The following is a 15,894-nucleotide window of genomic DNA, read 5'->3' as shown; positions in this document are numbered from 1 at the left end:
ACCGTCCTGTGAGTGTGCATGTGCACCATGTGTGGACACATTTTTTCGAGCTTTAAAATGGCACTTTGTGCGAGAGCAGAACCGCCAGCCACATGTTCACCCTCACCCTTTTCCAGTTTTGGGCCACATCATCAGTGACAGCCTGTGAATGTATTCAGTGTTTAGCTGAGTGAGAACACCATCTGCTGGATGCAACTGGTATTATACTTGTAAATCCTCGCAGTGAGTTGGATATAGAGGAAATCACTTTAGTTTGAGCTCCAGATCAGAAAACGTGGCAAATGGGAACAAGTGATGATCAGGTCTACGATCCGTCTAATGTTATCAAAAACGAATAATCAGTCAATACCAGGTTTCATGGGGAGAGATCTGTTTTGGTCATCGAATATAGATGTGTCGTGCGTTGGTGGTATAGTGGTGAGCATAGCTGCCTTCCAAGCAGTTGACCCGGGTTCGATTCCCGGCCAACGCAAAACGTTTTTGTCAATGTCATTAGACTTGTGCTGCTCTTTCCACTTTTTTGCGCTTTAAAACATTTTCTCAGTCCAAATATATCTTATATTTAGCAGTGGGCGGAGCTGCAGTCCACTGCTTTTACACGTGTACACACACACACACACACACATACACACACATATAGATATTAACATATATATCAGTTTACCATGGTGGCTTTCTTTAACTCACTGATCAAGTAGACTTTATGAACTTTTTATGATAAAAACATACCAGTGGCTTAGTGCAGGACACAAAGCTTTTCAGGCCAGGTTTCAGCAGTACACCAACACCTGAAGGATAAAGGACACTCCTCTGAGGACCTGAGAACATTTTAGCCACAGAGGACAGATGGTTTGAAAGAGGAGTAATGGAAGCCTTCTATGTCAGATTTGCACTTCTGTCCCCAAGAAGTTTTAACATCATTGACACTTTGAGACTGGAGCCTCTCACTGACATGACTTTGTTAGAGCACCATACATAGGGATGTGTTTAAGGGACAAACACGACCTGAGAGAAATATTGTATTTTTATTTTTACCCCGGCTACACTATGCTTTCTTATAACGTGATGTGAAGTATTATTAAATGCTTTTGACGGTGCTGATTCATGCTGGCTAAACATATCTGCATACATGTAAATTAATATCATTTTAAAATGTTGTTATTGGACATTTCTCTATACAGCTGTTGTTGCTACAAGTAAATGAAATATAATTTCATTCTAATGTGCATTATAGGTGTTTAATTAAATGACGATGAAAACAAAATCAGCTACATGCAAGAAAAATGAAAATCGGGAATTAAAACAAACTAAATCTCAGACTCAACATAATGTCCAAAACACTCGTTGTCGGCAGGATTCGAACCAGCGCGGGGAGACCCCAATACACTTAGTCCAAAGCCTTAACCACTCGGCAACGACAACGTATCATAACCACTGGGTGGCGCCAGACACACGCCGACAGACTCTTGTCAGACAGATTTTTGTCAACTCGTTGCGTTTGCAGTGGTTTGTTTAACACAAATCTCAATTTTTCTGGCGCGTTGGTGGTATAGTGGTGAGCATAGCTGCCTTCCAAGCAGTTGACCCGGGTTCGATTCCCGGCCAACGCAGTCTAAACCTTTTTGAATTTTCTTTTCTCTCTCTCTTTCTCTCTGCAACAGTGAGAGAATGTGTCAGCATTTGTCAGAGGGTTATCCATAGTGGAGTTTAAATCAGTGCAACTGCTCTAAAAACTGACAAACATCATATTCCTCCTTGTCCCCACTAATTAACCTGAGTAGAGATGGATAGAAAATAATCTTGCTCATACAGTTCTAAAAAGACACGAAAACACTGCACTCTCATTCACTGCAAATCCACTAATACACTGAGGCAGAAACTTTTTCTCTCCAAAGCTGAAAAAAATAGTTAAAAATAGAGCAACCTAGTTTGTGTTGTTCAGTGCAGTGAGGAATGTACAGACTTGTAAAGAAAACAAGCTGTTCACAAACATGGCTCAACACAAGAGAGCTCTTCATTCCACATACACCTGAAGGACAAAGGACACTCATCCTGAGGACAATACACAGAAAATTAACAGAAAAGAAACAGAAAAGAGTTCATCAGGAGTGTGTAAATACTTCACTAAAGATGTAGCCCTTACTACTGTGACGTGTTATTTCAAGACGCTTCACACTTAGGTATCACAATCGGTGATTATAAAATGCATCACGTTCTATTTTGGCATTCTATTTATCTTAAGATAATGTTTAATAAGATAATGATAATGATAATGATAATGATAATGTTTCTGTTTTACTGTTTCACTTTAGATTTTGTGGGCACCTCAACATCTCCTCGTGGATTTTGATTCATCAGGTTGTAGGATTTTAAAAAGAAAAACTCAATTTATCTGACTGAGAATCTCACCACCTAGAAGAGATTTTTCAGTTTCGTTGTGCTCCAGTATAAACCATCAAAATGGGCCAGTGTAACGATCTCATAAGTTCACTCACCACATTACCTTAAATAAGACATTAAAAGTTTAAGTAAAAATGAAATAGTAAAATAAAAATGTTTCGAAATATATGTATATATATTTAGATGTGCAAGATAAATATTTAAGTTGTTTCGTTCATAGACGTTGTCTGATTGGTGACGTTTTTTCCGTCCTGAGGCGCAAAAATCTTTGCCTTTGACTCCATATCATACAGTTAACGCTCCGTATGCCAGGAGTCTCGTTAAAAGTTGCACATGCGCAGTAACTTCTCTTCAATACAAAACATAGGACCATGCTGGAGCGCACCTCTCCTACGCCCACAGCTGAATGCAGCTTGATTTATGGTGCGTTCCAGGCAACCCGTAACTAGTATATACAGTCACTGCTCGTAACTCGTGTTTTTCCGTCACGCAACAAAATGCCGAGCCCTGTGATGGAGGTGTTTCTTCGTGTGGCATACGGTGATAAATAGACTTTAGGACGATTCACATGTTACAATTATAATATTCAACATATTAACTTGTACTACAACCTGTTGTGTGGTTTGAAACGGTGCCAAAATATGTCTCCGTTAAGAAATCGCTAACGTTAGCGTCAGCCGTTAGCATTAGTTTCAGCCGTTAAAAAGTTGATTATGGTGGATAAAACAATGTAAAGTACAGTTTTCCGGCACGTAATGTTTAGCTAACCGGCTCTGACAGTGTGCCTGATGTCATGCTTTTATCATCATCATTTTATCTGTACTGAAATCACATTTCCATTCGAGAACAGATGAGGAGATGCACTGTTTTCTGGATGAGGACTCAACCCCTCTTGGCTCCCCTGTACCAGTGCCCTCGGGGGCTATACTTCTTGGATGAAGCCCAAGCAATAAGGGTTATACTTCAACTTCCACAGGGTAAGTTTTGTTATCCAAAAGGGACAGAATCATCCACTTAATTTGATCCTAGACAGACATTTCTATCAGAGCATCCCACAGCATTGTTAGCATATTTTTGCCAATTGTCAAAGTTAAAATTATTATCAATCTTTTTTGCAGACACAAAAGTGGTTCATATAGTTTCACACAAATGATCAATCAGTGAGCACCGTTGCCAGTTGAAATGAAAAAGCAGCATACATTCCACCATGTTTGTTTACATCTCGCTCCCCTTTCCCAGTTGTAACTCGTAACTTGCCTGGGACGCTGGAAAGTCGTAAGTGGTGACTTGAAGTCGTAACATACGAGTTCAAAAGCCTGCCTGGAACGCACCATTACATACCACCACCCTCCCGCCATGGGGGTGACATCACAGTTAATCAGCAGACCAAAGACAGGGGGAGACAGTACACTCAGTCTTTTTCAGGACCTGGTTTAGCAACAAGGCTTGGCTAACTGCATGTAGCGAGGCTAATGCTTTATTCTGCTTGCCCTGCCTCCCTTTTCAAACGTCAGGTCCTGACCCAGCATGGATCAAGACAGGTATGACTGATTTAAAGCACTTTTAAGAAAAGTCAAAGAAGCATGAACAATCAGGGATCCACATGGAAAATGCACTGCGACTAGCCATATTTGGTCGATTTTTCTTTTGAGGAATTCGTTGTCGTGTTTAGTTGCTTCATCAACTCTTTAATCTCACTAACTGCGTCCTCTGTGCGTTTACATGCAGACGAGCTATGCTCAAAATTCGACTTTCTGACTACAGTTCTTGTCCCAGTTTACATGCAACGGAGAAAATCGAATAATTGACGGGAACATGTCCTCCTCCTCCACACTAGGTGGCGATGTGTCTTTTCAGTGGGATAATACCACATTAATATGGTCCGTTTTCCGGTTGCCCTATTACGTCATATAATAAACAAGCATAGATAGTATATATGTCTAGGGTGCGATTTGTGAAAAAAAAACGGGGGGATAATTTTGAGAAACATTTATTCAGAAAAATTACCAAACAACAGTGTGAAAACATGAAAACTGTTGATTCTTGTGTAGCTAAACCTTACAGAGGCTACATAACGTAGGCGGTAGGCCTATTTTGAACGTGAATTTAACCCCTGCATTTGCAGAAATATTTTCTCATAGCTAATTTAAATGTGGCAAATAAAAATACATTTTTAATTATTTCCCAATATCAGTTCAACAGAAAACATGAAATACCACGATGTGCTGTCAAGATTTTTTTGTTGTTGTTGTTGTTGTTTTTTTTTTTATGGTTAATTGGGTAGACTATAGGTCCGACTATGAAAACAGTCTGCTCTGATGACGCACTTCAACCTGCTTTCTGGTTGGTGGATCAATAGCAGCGTGGTGTCAACCACTTCAACCGTGCTTCATCCACATCTCTGCAAATCTGCGGGCCAGGAAGGAGGCAACATCTGGTGCATTTACAGAGATGAAAAGCAGATTGTCCAGCGAAGACATATTCATTCTGTTTCTGCTAACTGTAAGAATGTGGTTCATGGCACTGAAAACTCTTTCACACTCCGCTGTGGACACTGGGAGCGTGGAGACACTCTCTCCTGTGACACCGTGACACTTGAACTCATGGAACTCCTTCAGGAGTATGGGAGGGGTTGCGGTTTCAACAGCAAGAGTTTTGTGCATGGCAAGGAGTTTTTCATTGCCATACAGGATGCGCTCGTCTTCATCAGATGGCCAGTTTGAGGGATTTAGAGCAGTGGCGGCAGAGATAATCCCGTTGTCATCCAGCCTGCACTCAATGTTGTCAGCCAGGGAGACAAAAAGTGGCTTGCGAAACACCTCTGCCTTGCAATGGCCCCCATCACCTGGCTGAGACACACTGACCCCCTTGAATGGGGAAGGTTTTTCAAATTCCTCCCTCATAGATTTTGCGTTCACACTGTCGGCTTTCCTCATTGATCTCAGTGCCAAGCCCACCTCAGTGTTAGCACGGACAACTGTTGCGTCTCTCCTCTGAAGGAAAAGTGACAGGGCCTGTCATTGTAAGTCTACCACTGTTCAAAAGATCTTGTCGTTGTCGGCAGGATTCGAACCTGCGCGGGGAGACCCCAATGGATTTCTAGTCCATCGCCTTAACCACTCGGCCACGACAACTGAATGCTAAACTGGTGTGCCAGAGACACGCAGACAGACGTCTGTCCATACGCGCAGTGTGCGCAGTTGTGCTGCCAGATCTGGGAGCAGAAGATTGCTTTTGTGAAGCGTTGGTGGTATAGTGGTGAGCATAGCTGCCTTCCAAGCAGTTGACCCGGGTTCGATTCCCGGCCAACGCAGACAGCAAACTTTTTGAATCTTCTGTGGACTGTGTGAAGGCGTATGGCTTTTTGTGGACTTCACCATCAGTGAGGTAGTCAATGGTTCTCCTTGCCCATTCCTCATTGTGTACCTGCTACAAGGCTTGCTGTAAATAGCTAGATCTGGATAGGTGTTTGGCTACCTGTCCAAAAAGTTTCACCAAAGCCGGATAGCTCTCCCAGAGAGCTGTCACTGACGTGCAGGATCAGGACAGCCAGCGCATATCAAACACTCTCCCCATCCTACGAGCCTGGATGCCCACATCAAAAGCCGCAGCCTCAAGCTCTTTCCTGTGTTTTGGGCTTTGAGAGAAAAATGCATATAGAGAGTTGATGAACATTTGGAAAATACTGGCATCTGTGGTGCTTTTAACAGCATCGTGGACTGCAAGTTCTAGCTTGTGATAACTGCAGTGAATCACTGTCAGGTTCACGTTTATCCTCTCACGCAGGAGTGTGGCTGCACCGCTGTATCTGCCCATCATAGAAGCTGCCCCGTCAGTTGCAATGCCAATTAGCTGGGAGCGCAACATGTCGGGAGATGTTCTGCTCAGCCAGGTTTTGTAGCAGGGTGTCACGGATGGATTCCCCGGTGCACGACTGCAGTTCAATAAGATTAAAAAAGAAGTTGCAGATCTTGCCCTCATAAGGAATTCTGATATAGACGATCAAGCATGTTTTGTTGGACGCTGTGGTGCTCTCATCGATTAGGATGCTGAACTTATCTGGTGAGTTTTGGATGAAGTCAGCTAGCTGTGCTGTCATTTTATCTCCAGTGAACATGTTTATGTTGCGGCAAAGCCTTGTGTGAATGCAGCATATATCTGAGATTGATTGAAATATTATATTATTTTATCACTTCTCTTCTCTGTTCTTCTTTGTGTTGTTTAACTGCTGTTACAAGTCAGTGATAGGTAATTTCATTGTAATGTGGATTACAGGTGTTGAACTTTAAACCACAAAATAGCCTTAATATCCTACTTTACCATTATTACTTAGGAGGTGGTGCTCCAAAGTTATTGTGAGTCTACCACTGTTCAAAAGATCTTGTCGTTGTCGGCAGGATTCGAACCTGCGCGGGGAGACCCCAATGGATTTCTAGTCCATCGCCTTAACCACTCGGCCACGACAACTGAATTGCCTGTGGCCAGACACACACAGACAGACGTCTGTCCACACGCGCGGTGTCTGCAGTTGTGCTGCCAGATGTGGAAGCAGAAGTTTGCTTGTGTGTAGCGTTGGTGGTATAGTGGTGAGCATAGCTGCCTTCCAAGCAGTTGACCCGGGTTCGATTCCCGGCCAACGCAGTTGGTTTTTGGGAATCTTCTGTGGACTGTGTGAAGGCGTATGGCTTTTTGTGTACCTCACCATCAGTGAGGTAGTCAATGGTTCTCCTTGCCCATTCCTCATTGTGTACCTGCTGCAAAGCTTACTGTAAATAGCTGTAGCTGTCCTTATTGTTGTTGGTTGCAACATTGCAACAATACGAATCAATTAAAAAATGAAACGACCAAATTTATCGTCAAAGCCAGTGAAGTGGAGTCAAGGTCAGAGTATGGAGACACAGGAGAGAATGAAGAAGGGATTGAGGGAGATAGAGCATGGGGGTTAAGAAAGTGGATGACAGGGACGTGATAAGATACCTGGAAGAACAAACAACAAAACCACATGATACTGAACAACTAACTAAAGTTTCCATTATTACGTAAAAGACAGTGCTCCAAAGTTATTGTAAGTCTACCACTGTTCAAAAGATCTTGTCGTTGTCGGCAGGATTCGAACCTGCGCGGGGAGACCCCAATGGATTTCTAGTCCATCGCCTTAACCACTCGGCCACGACAACTGAATTGCCTGTGGCCAGACACACACAGACAGACGTCTGTCCACACGCGCGGTGTCTGCAGTTGTGCTGCCAGATGTGGGAGCAGAAGTTTGCTTGTGTGTAGCGTTGGTGGTATAGTGGTGAGCATAGCTGCCTTCCAAGCAGTTGACCCGGGTTCGATTCCCGGCCAACTCAGACAGCAAACTTTTTGAATCTTCTGTGGACTGTGTGAAGGCGTCTGGCTTTTTGTGGACTTCACCATCAGTGAGGTAGTCAATGGTTCTCCTTGCCCATTCCTCATTGTGTACCTGCTACAAGGCTTGCTGTAAATAGCTAGATCTGGATGCGGTTTCAACAGCAAGAGTTTTGTGCATGGCAAGGAGTTTTTCATTGCCATACAGGATGCGCTCGTCTTCATGCATTTGAGGATTAGGCGTGCGGCAGAGATAACCGTTTATCAGCGCACCATGTTGTCAGCAGGAGACAAAAGTGGCTGTGAAACACTCGCCTGAATGCCCCATCACTGGCTGAACACGACCCTTGAATGGGGAAGGTTTCAAATCCTCCCTATAGTTGCGTCACACTTCGGCTTTCTCTGTCTCAGTAGCATCAGTTTAGCCGACAACGTTGGTCTCCTTGAAGAAGTGACAGGCTGTATGTATCTACCAGTTCAAGTTGCTTGCGCAGGATTATGCGGGAGACCATGGTTCTGTCACGCTACCACTCGCACGACATGATCTGTGCCGACACACAGACAGCTTGCACCGGTGTCTCAGTTGGGCGATGTGGGAGCAGTTTGCTGGTGTAGCGTTGGTGGTATGTGGGGAAGCTGCCTTCCAAGCAGTTGACCCGGGTTCGTTTCCCGGCCACCAGACAGCAAACTTTTTGAATCTTCTGTGGACTGTGTGAAGGCGTCTTGGTTTTTGTGACTTCACCACATGAGGTGTCATGGTTTCTCCTTCCATTCACACGTGTACCTCTGCAAGGCTTGCTGTAAATGTAATCTGGATAGGTTTTGGCTACCTGTCCAAAAATTTCACCAAAGCGGATGCTCCCAGAGAGCTGCACTACGTGCGGATCAGGACAGCCAGCGCTATCAACACTTCTCCTCCTACGATGGATGCCCATCAAAAGCCGCAGACTCAAGCCTTTCCTTGTTTGGGCTTTGAGAGAAAAATGCATATAGAGAGTTGTGACTTTGGAAAATCTGGCATTGTGGTGCTTTTAACAGCATCGTGGACTGCAATTCTAGCTTGTGATTCATGCAGTGAATCACTGTCAGGTCCGCGTTTATCCTCTCACGCAGGAGTGTGGCTGCACCGCTGTATCTGCCCATCATAGAAGCTGCCCCGTCAGTTGCAATGCCAATTAGCTGGGAGCGCAACATGTCGGGAGATGTTCTGCTCAGCCAGGTTTTGTAGCAGGTTTCACAGATGGATCCCCGGTGCACGACTGCAGTTCATAAGATTAAAAAAGAAGTTGCAGATCTTGCCCTCTAGGATCTGTATAGACGATCAAGCATGTTTTGTTGCGCTGTGGTGCTTCTCGTTAGGATGCTGAACTATCTGGGAGTTTGGATGAAGCAGCTAGCGTGCTTTCATTTTATCTCCAGTGAACATGTTTATGTGTGGCAAGCCTTGTGTGAATGCAGCATATTCTGAGATTGATTGAAATATAATTATTTTATCACTTCTCTTCTTGTCTTTTTGTGTGTTTAATGCTGTTACAAGTCAGTGATAGGTAATCATTGTAATGTGGATTACAGGTGTTGAACTTTAAACCACAAAATAGCTTAATATCTACTTTACCTTATTACTTGAGGTGTGCTCCAAAGTTATTGTGAGTCTACCACTGTTCAAAGATCTTGTCGTTGTCGCAGGATTCGACCTGCGCGGAGACCCCAATGGATTTCTAGTCCATCGCCTTAACACTCGGCCACGACAACTGACGCCCGGCACCCTGGTGGTGCAGAACACGCGACAGACGTTGTCCATAACCTTGTGCGCAGTTTGCTGCAGATGTGGAGCAGACGCCTGTTTTTGTGTAGCGTTGTGTATAGTGGTGAGCATAGCTGCCTTCCAAGCAGTTGACCCGGGTTCGATTCCCGGCCAACGCAGACAGCAAACTTTTTGAATCTTCTGTGGACTGTGTGAAGGCGTCTGGCTTTTTGTGGACTTCACCATCAGTGAGGTAGTCGATGGTTCTCCTTGCCCATTCCTCATTGTGTACCTGCTGCAAAGCTTACTGTAAATAGCTCTAGCTGTCCTTATTGTTGTTGGTTGCAACATTGCAACAATACGAATCAATTAAAAAATGAAACGACCAAATTTATCGTCAAAGCCAGTGAAGTGGAGTCAAGGTCAGAGTATGGAGACACAGGAGAGAGTGAAGAAGGGAGTGAGGGAGATAGAGCATGGGGGTTAAGAAAGTGGATGACAGGGACGTGATAAGATACCTGGAAGAACAAACAACAAAACCACATGATACTGAACAACTAACTAAAGTTTCCATTATTACGTAAAAGACAGTGCTCCAAGGTGGGCTCCAAGCCCACCTCAGTGTTAGCACGGACAGCTGTTGCGTCTCTCCTCTGAAGGAAAAGTGACAGGGCCTGTCATTGTAAGTCTACCACTGTTCAAAAGATCATGTCGTTGTCGGCAGGATTCGAACCTGCGCGGGGAGACCCCAATGGATTTCTAGTCCATCGCCTTAACCACTCGGCCACGACAACTGAACCGCCTAAAGCCTGGTGGTGCCAGAGACACGCAGACAGACGTCTGTCCATACGCGCAGTGTGCGCAGTTGTGCTGCCAGATCTGGGAGCAGAAGATTGCTTTTGCGAAGCGTTGGTGGTATAGTGGTGAGCATAGCTGCCTTCCAAGCAGTTGACCCGGGTTCGATTCCCGGCCAACGCAGTTGGATTTTGTGAATCTTCTGTGGACTGTGTGAAGGCGTATGGCTTTTTGTGTACCTCACCATCAGTGAGGTAGTCAATGGTTCTCCTTACCCATTCCTCATTGTGTACCTGCTGCAAAGCTTACTGTAAATAGCTCTAGCTGTCCTTATTGTTGTTGGTTGCAACATTGCAACAATACGAATCAATTAAAAAATGAAACGACCAAATTTATCGTCAAAGCCAGTGAAGTGGAGTCAAGGTCAGAGTATGGAGACACAGGAGAGAGTGAAGAAGGGAGTGAGGGAGATAGAGCATGGGGGTTAAGAAAGTGGATGACAGGGACGTGATAAGATACCTGGAAGAACAAACAACAAAACCACATGATACTGAACAACTAACTAAAGTTTCCATTATTACGTAAAAGACAGTGCTCCAAGGTGGGCTCCAAGCCCACCTCAGTGTTAGCACGGACAGCTGTTGCGTCTCTCCTCTGAAGGAAAAGTGACAGGGCCTGTCATTGTAAGTCTACCACTGTTCAAAAGATCTTGTCGTTGTCGGCAGGATTCGAACCTGCGCGGGGAGACCCCAATGGATGACGCCCGGCACCCTGGTGGTGCCAGAGACACGCAGACAGACGTCTGTCCATACGCGCAGTGTGCGCAGTTGTGCGCAGTTGTGCTGCCAGATGTGGGAGCAGACGCCTGTTTTTGTGTAGCGTTGGTGGTATAGTGGTGAGCATAGCTGCCTTCCAAGCAGTTGACCCTGGTTCGATTCCCGGCCAACGCAGACAGCACACTTTTTGAATCTTCTGTGGACTGTGTGAAGGCGTCTGGCTTTTTGTGGACTTCACCATCAGTGAGGTAGTCGATGGTTCTCCTTGCCCATTCCTCATTGTGTACCTGCTGCAAGGCTTGCTGTAAATAGCTAGATCTGGATGGGTGTTTGGCTACCTGTCCAAAAAGTTTCACCAAAGCCGGATAGCTCTCCCAGAGAGCTGTCACTGACGTGCAGGATCAGGACAGCCAGCGCATATCAAACTCTCTCCCCATCCTACGAGCCTGGATGCCCACATCAAAAGCCGCAGACTCAAGCTCTTTCCTGTGTTTTGGGCTTTGAGAGAAAAATGCATATAGAGAGTTAATGAACATTTGGAAATGACTGGCATCTGTGGTGCTTTTAACAGCATCGTGGACTGCAAGTTCTAGCTTGTGATTAATGCAGTGAATCACTGTCAGGTTCACGTTTATCCTCTCACGCAGGAGTGTGGCTGCACCGCTGTATCTGCCCATCATAGAAGCTGCCCCGTCAGTTGCAATGCCAATTAGCCGGGAGCGCAACATGTCGGGAGATGCTCTGCTCAGCCAGGTTTTGTAGCAGGGTGTCACAGATGGATTCCCCGGTGCACGACTGCAGTTCAATAAGATTAAAAAAGAAGTTGCAGATCTCGCCCTCATAAGGAATTCTAATATAGACGATCAAGCATGTTTTGTTGGACGCTGTGGTGCTCTCATCGATTAGGATGCTGAACTTATCTGATGAGTTTTGGATGAAGTCCGCTAGCTGTGCTGCCATTTTATCTCCAGTGAACATGTTTATGTTGCGGCAAGCCTTGTCTGAATGTAGCATATATCTGAGATTTACCCCGTTAAGTTGCTTGAGTTCCACCAGCTGTGGCTGCATTTTGGATGAGAGATTGTTTTTGGATATCATGTAGGCAAGTGCGTATGCTGTTTTCAGTGGCCTGTAAACTTTTTTCATTATGTTTTCTCCACAACTCTGCGCTGTTATCAACTGCCTTCTCAATTGCAGCCTGTTGTCCTGTTGTAAAATATCAAGACATTTCAGGTGGGAGTGGCACTTTCCATGTCGATTTATTTTGTCATAGTTTTTTTTGCTGTCTTTGCTTCTACACCATGTATGAATGCAGGGTTGATGTTGAGCCTCTCTTGTGTATTGGACCCAGATCTTTAATTTCAGAGCAGGCTGTGCACTGGACTGACCTGTTTGTCGTGACAGTAAGCCACTTTCGACCCTCTCGCCATTTAGCAAAGCGACCCGGCTCAATGCAGCCCCAACCCATAGTTTCGGGGGGCGAGGGATTAGCAAGTGACCCCTTGGCCTGGGAGCTCTTCTCAGACAGGGATAGGCTGCTGTCCACCATCTGATAAGCAATGTCAGATCTTGTTTCATCTTCTGTCAGAATTTTTTGTTGTGGTCCTGTAAAATGTGACAATATGCTGCTCTGGGTTCTTTTCATTTTTTCTCCATTTGAAAAGCTTTTGTTTGGCGCGGATGACGCAGACAGGAAGTTGGACTTGTGAAACGCAAGAAGATCCGGTTGGTTTTCAAAAACACCTCTGACTCACTCCTGGTAGATCAAAATCACTGCACATTCAAAATGAACACGGACCTTGTGTATTTTGGTTGTGAATAATTACAATGTAATGGTGAAAATACTTTGGGTGTGGGGGGGTACATTTTTTTCCCCGCCGAGGTTAAAAATAATTCAGGGTAGTACGTGTAAACCGAGGGGGGGATCTCTATGATAAATGAGTCGTTCAGACGGCAGACCGGCATTTCAAACAACCACCGGATGGATAATAGTACAGCTCTTTTAATCTCCTACGTAATGTGCGCGCTATTTAAGGTGCAGGTAACATATGCTCTATCCCACAACTCCTTATCTTTCTTTCGATATTTATTTTGAAGTCGAGCATCCATTCCACATCAGCTATCTGTTACTGTATCAAGTTACAGGGTAAGTTGGAGAGCTCAGTTAAGGCAGTCCTACTCAGCAACGAGGCATCCCAGGATCCTTATTTTAAAATTTTGTTATCGGTTCTTTTTTCTGTTGTATCACATTCTGTTGTTGTAGCATTTCTTCTAATGTGCATTACAGGTGTTGAACTTGACAATAACAAAATATGCAGCAGCTCATGCAAGAAAAATGAAAATTAGGAATTTATACAAGAAAAATCTCAGAATTAACATGATCTCATTACGTTGTCATCATCGCGCAAAGCAGTGGTCCCCAACCCCCGGGCCACGGATTTGTACTGGTCCATGGGTCAATTAGTACCGGAACAGAAAGAATACAGAACTTACATTATTTCCAGTTTAGTTAGTATCTGATTCTGAACAATGTTTTATTTTGGAAAATTACCGGATTCTCTCCACCACATCTGTCTATGACGCTGTGACGCAGGTCAAGATGTTTGCTCAGGTCACATGACTACCTTCTTAAGGAGCTGCTCCCGCCGGTAACACATGATCTATTACCGCTTAACTGAAACTCCCAAGCTAGCAAAATGAACAAAACAAAACAAACGTCTTTGGAAAGTTTCTTTGCGCAGGGTAATGTCTCCCATTACCCCTAGATGGGTCTATCTTGGTGCAGAGGAACAAGGTCAGTGTTATGGTGACTTGTATTTTTCATGCGCTTTATATTTGTTTTTGTGGTGCATCTTATGTTGAAGGCATTTTTAACCTTTACTATTACGACCAGAGAGTGTTGGCTGAGAGGCCGTTACTCATGTTACGATTTTACGCGATATTATGAGGAATAACGATGCATACACAGTGGATTCACGTTTATTATTATATTTAGAAAATACCATTATTATGCCGGTTTTCTGGGGGATTTTGCTGTGAACAGGAATGCCGTGTCGACTCGTGTTTTTCTCTCTGATGCTGATGTATCTGCCTGTTACATTCTGACTCTACGGCCTGACAGACTGTCTCACTGTAGAAGCTTCAAAACAAGTTCTGGTTTACTCCCATAAAGATTGATCTCTGAAGGGCAGAGATTTCTGTTCATTATTTTCAAGCAAATCAAATATGTCGTTACACGATCATTAATGGAAGCTCCTAGATGAATAGTGACTGTGTTTATATCCAGCTTGTATAGTGATCTCCCGCACTTTAACAATCTTTGCAGCGCTCCGCATCCGAGGAAATGAGAAGATTTGGCGACAGATATCGGGCTCTGCACAGGACACAGTGATGTATTCTAATAACAGCAGCCTTTTGAAAACTGCTAATATAAACACCGCCTGTGGATGAGTTTCTCTCCCTTGATCAATGAAGTTGGCGGTGATCAGAGTAATTTGTGGTTATTATTGGTAAAAGCAGCGCGAATCACAATTTAGTTCAGTTTGACATTATTGTCAGTCCGTTAGATAAACATTACATTTTATTAAAATTGAAAATGAATATTTAGAGCCTGTGGGCTATAAAAATAATAGTCATTAAAGTAGCTGGGCCATATGGCCGGTATTTATCCGCACCTTAAAGTCCAGTCCGTGAAAAATATTGTCTGACATTAAACCGGTCCGTGGCGCAAAAAAGGCTGGGGACCACTGGCGTAAAGGACAGTGCTCCAAAGTTATGTTAAATTGAGTATGGATTGCTAAATCTCAGAATTAACATCCTTGATTTAACCTTTCCTCATTACGTTACCATCATTACGTAAAATCAGTGCTCCATTGGTGTTTTACACGGGCCAACAGCATTAAAACAACTTAAAATTGCTCCTGGCCCCTGTTGTGGTCCCTGTGCTGAACAGATAATAGGTTTATTAATTTCTTACGGCAACATGCACTGGCTCGAAGATCCAAACTAATGCCATCCTCGGAAACGATTTTGAGAAGATGGGGTTGGCCCTCCCCGAGGTTGAGGATTTGGACCTGGTTATACTTGATCAGGAAGGTCACTTTTGGATTGAGACACTGTCATTGGTGACTGCTGGTATAGGGACCAGCCCTAAGAGTGAGTTGCTTGACCAGAAACTGGAGTCACTAATTTCCATAATGGCTGGTACTTACCTGTCCTTCAATGGGGGGAACTGTGTGTCCAAGGGGAAATTACCCTGTGAATAGAGCTCTAACGAGGCTATTGTCAATGGGAGCCTGGAGACTCAAAGTGTGAATGTTGTTGAAACTTCTTAGGGACAGAAGTCAAAACCGAATTGGAAATAGATGGTAAATTAAAACTCAATCCACCTCTTCTGTTTAGAGAAGGTTTTTCCACTTTGACATAGATGGCTTCCGTTACTCCTTTCTCAAACCATCTGTCCTCTCTGGCCAGGACTTTGATGTTGGTATCCTCAAAGGAGTGTCCTTTGTCCTTCTTATGGAGGTGGACTGCTGAGTCGTTCCCTGATGAGCTGGCTCTCCTGTGTTGGGCCATGCTGCAGCTGCAGACTGTGTGAGGGCACACAACTTTTTTTTGAGCTCACAATCAATGAGGTAGTCAGAGGTTCGCCTTGCCTACTCCTCACTGTGCATCTCCTGCAAGGCTTACTGTAAATAGCTGGAGCTGTTGCCTGTGGTTCTTGGCTGCAACATCGCAACACACCTCCTGTCCAGTGCCAGATGTGTTGTGAGCACTGCTGGAAATTTGTTACGATGAGATGGATCCAGCTGGTTCAGGATGTCAGCACTC

At 44.4% G+C, this 15,894-nt stretch overlaps 11 non-coding genes across 11 annotated transcripts; 7 read left to right on the top strand and 4 right to left on the bottom strand.

The window, feature by feature from the left end:
* The first annotated feature begins 400 nt into the window (after nucleotides 1-400).
* On the top strand, nucleotides 401-472 carry trnag-ucc. Its single transcript has one exon. It is a non-coding gene; the product is annotated as a tRNA-Gly (tRNA).
* Nucleotides 473-1,538: 1,066 nt separating this feature from the next.
* Nucleotides 1,539-1,610, top strand: trnag-ucc. The gene has a single exon. It is a non-coding gene; the product is annotated as a tRNA-Gly (tRNA).
* A 3,842-nt stretch (nucleotides 1,611-5,452) lies between these two features.
* On the bottom strand, nucleotides 5,453-5,534 carry trnas-aga. Its single transcript has one exon. It is a non-coding gene; the product is annotated as a tRNA-Ser (tRNA).
* Nucleotides 5,535-5,641: 107 nt separating this feature from the next.
* Nucleotides 5,642-5,713, top strand: trnag-ucc. The gene has a single exon. It is a non-coding gene; the product is annotated as a tRNA-Gly (tRNA).
* Nucleotides 5,714-6,785: 1,072 nt separating this feature from the next.
* trnas-aga lies at nucleotides 6,786-6,867 on the bottom strand. The gene has a single exon. It is a non-coding gene; the product is annotated as a tRNA-Ser (tRNA).
* A 102-nt stretch (nucleotides 6,868-6,969) lies between these two features.
* trnag-ucc lies at nucleotides 6,970-7,041 on the top strand. Its single transcript has one exon. It is a non-coding gene; the product is annotated as a tRNA-Gly (tRNA).
* A 454-nt stretch (nucleotides 7,042-7,495) lies between these two features.
* Nucleotides 7,496-7,577, bottom strand: trnas-aga. Its single transcript has one exon. It is a non-coding gene; the product is annotated as a tRNA-Ser (tRNA).
* Nucleotides 7,578-7,679: 102 nt separating this feature from the next.
* Nucleotides 7,680-7,751, top strand: trnag-ucc. The gene has a single exon. It is a non-coding gene; the product is annotated as a tRNA-Gly (tRNA).
* A 2,454-nt stretch (nucleotides 7,752-10,205) lies between these two features.
* Nucleotides 10,206-10,287, bottom strand: trnas-aga. Its single transcript has one exon. It is a non-coding gene; the product is annotated as a tRNA-Ser (tRNA).
* A 112-nt stretch (nucleotides 10,288-10,399) lies between these two features.
* Nucleotides 10,400-10,471, top strand: trnag-ucc. Its single transcript has one exon. It is a non-coding gene; the product is annotated as a tRNA-Gly (tRNA).
* A 695-nt stretch (nucleotides 10,472-11,166) lies between these two features.
* On the top strand, nucleotides 11,167-11,238 carry trnag-ucc. Its single transcript has one exon. It is a non-coding gene; the product is annotated as a tRNA-Gly (tRNA).
* The last annotated feature ends 4,656 nt before the right edge of the window (nucleotides 11,239-15,894 follow it).

The sequence above is a fragment of the Mugil cephalus genome, chromosome 18 (assembly GCF_022458985.1).
Source record: "Mugil cephalus isolate CIBA_MC_2020 chromosome 18, CIBA_Mcephalus_1.1, whole genome shotgun sequence".
Taxonomy (NCBI): Eukaryota; Metazoa; Chordata; class Actinopteri; order Mugiliformes; family Mugilidae; genus Mugil; species Mugil cephalus.
The sequence above is the reverse complement of the archived record's forward strand: the minus strand, read 5'-3'. Positions and strand labels throughout refer to the sequence as shown.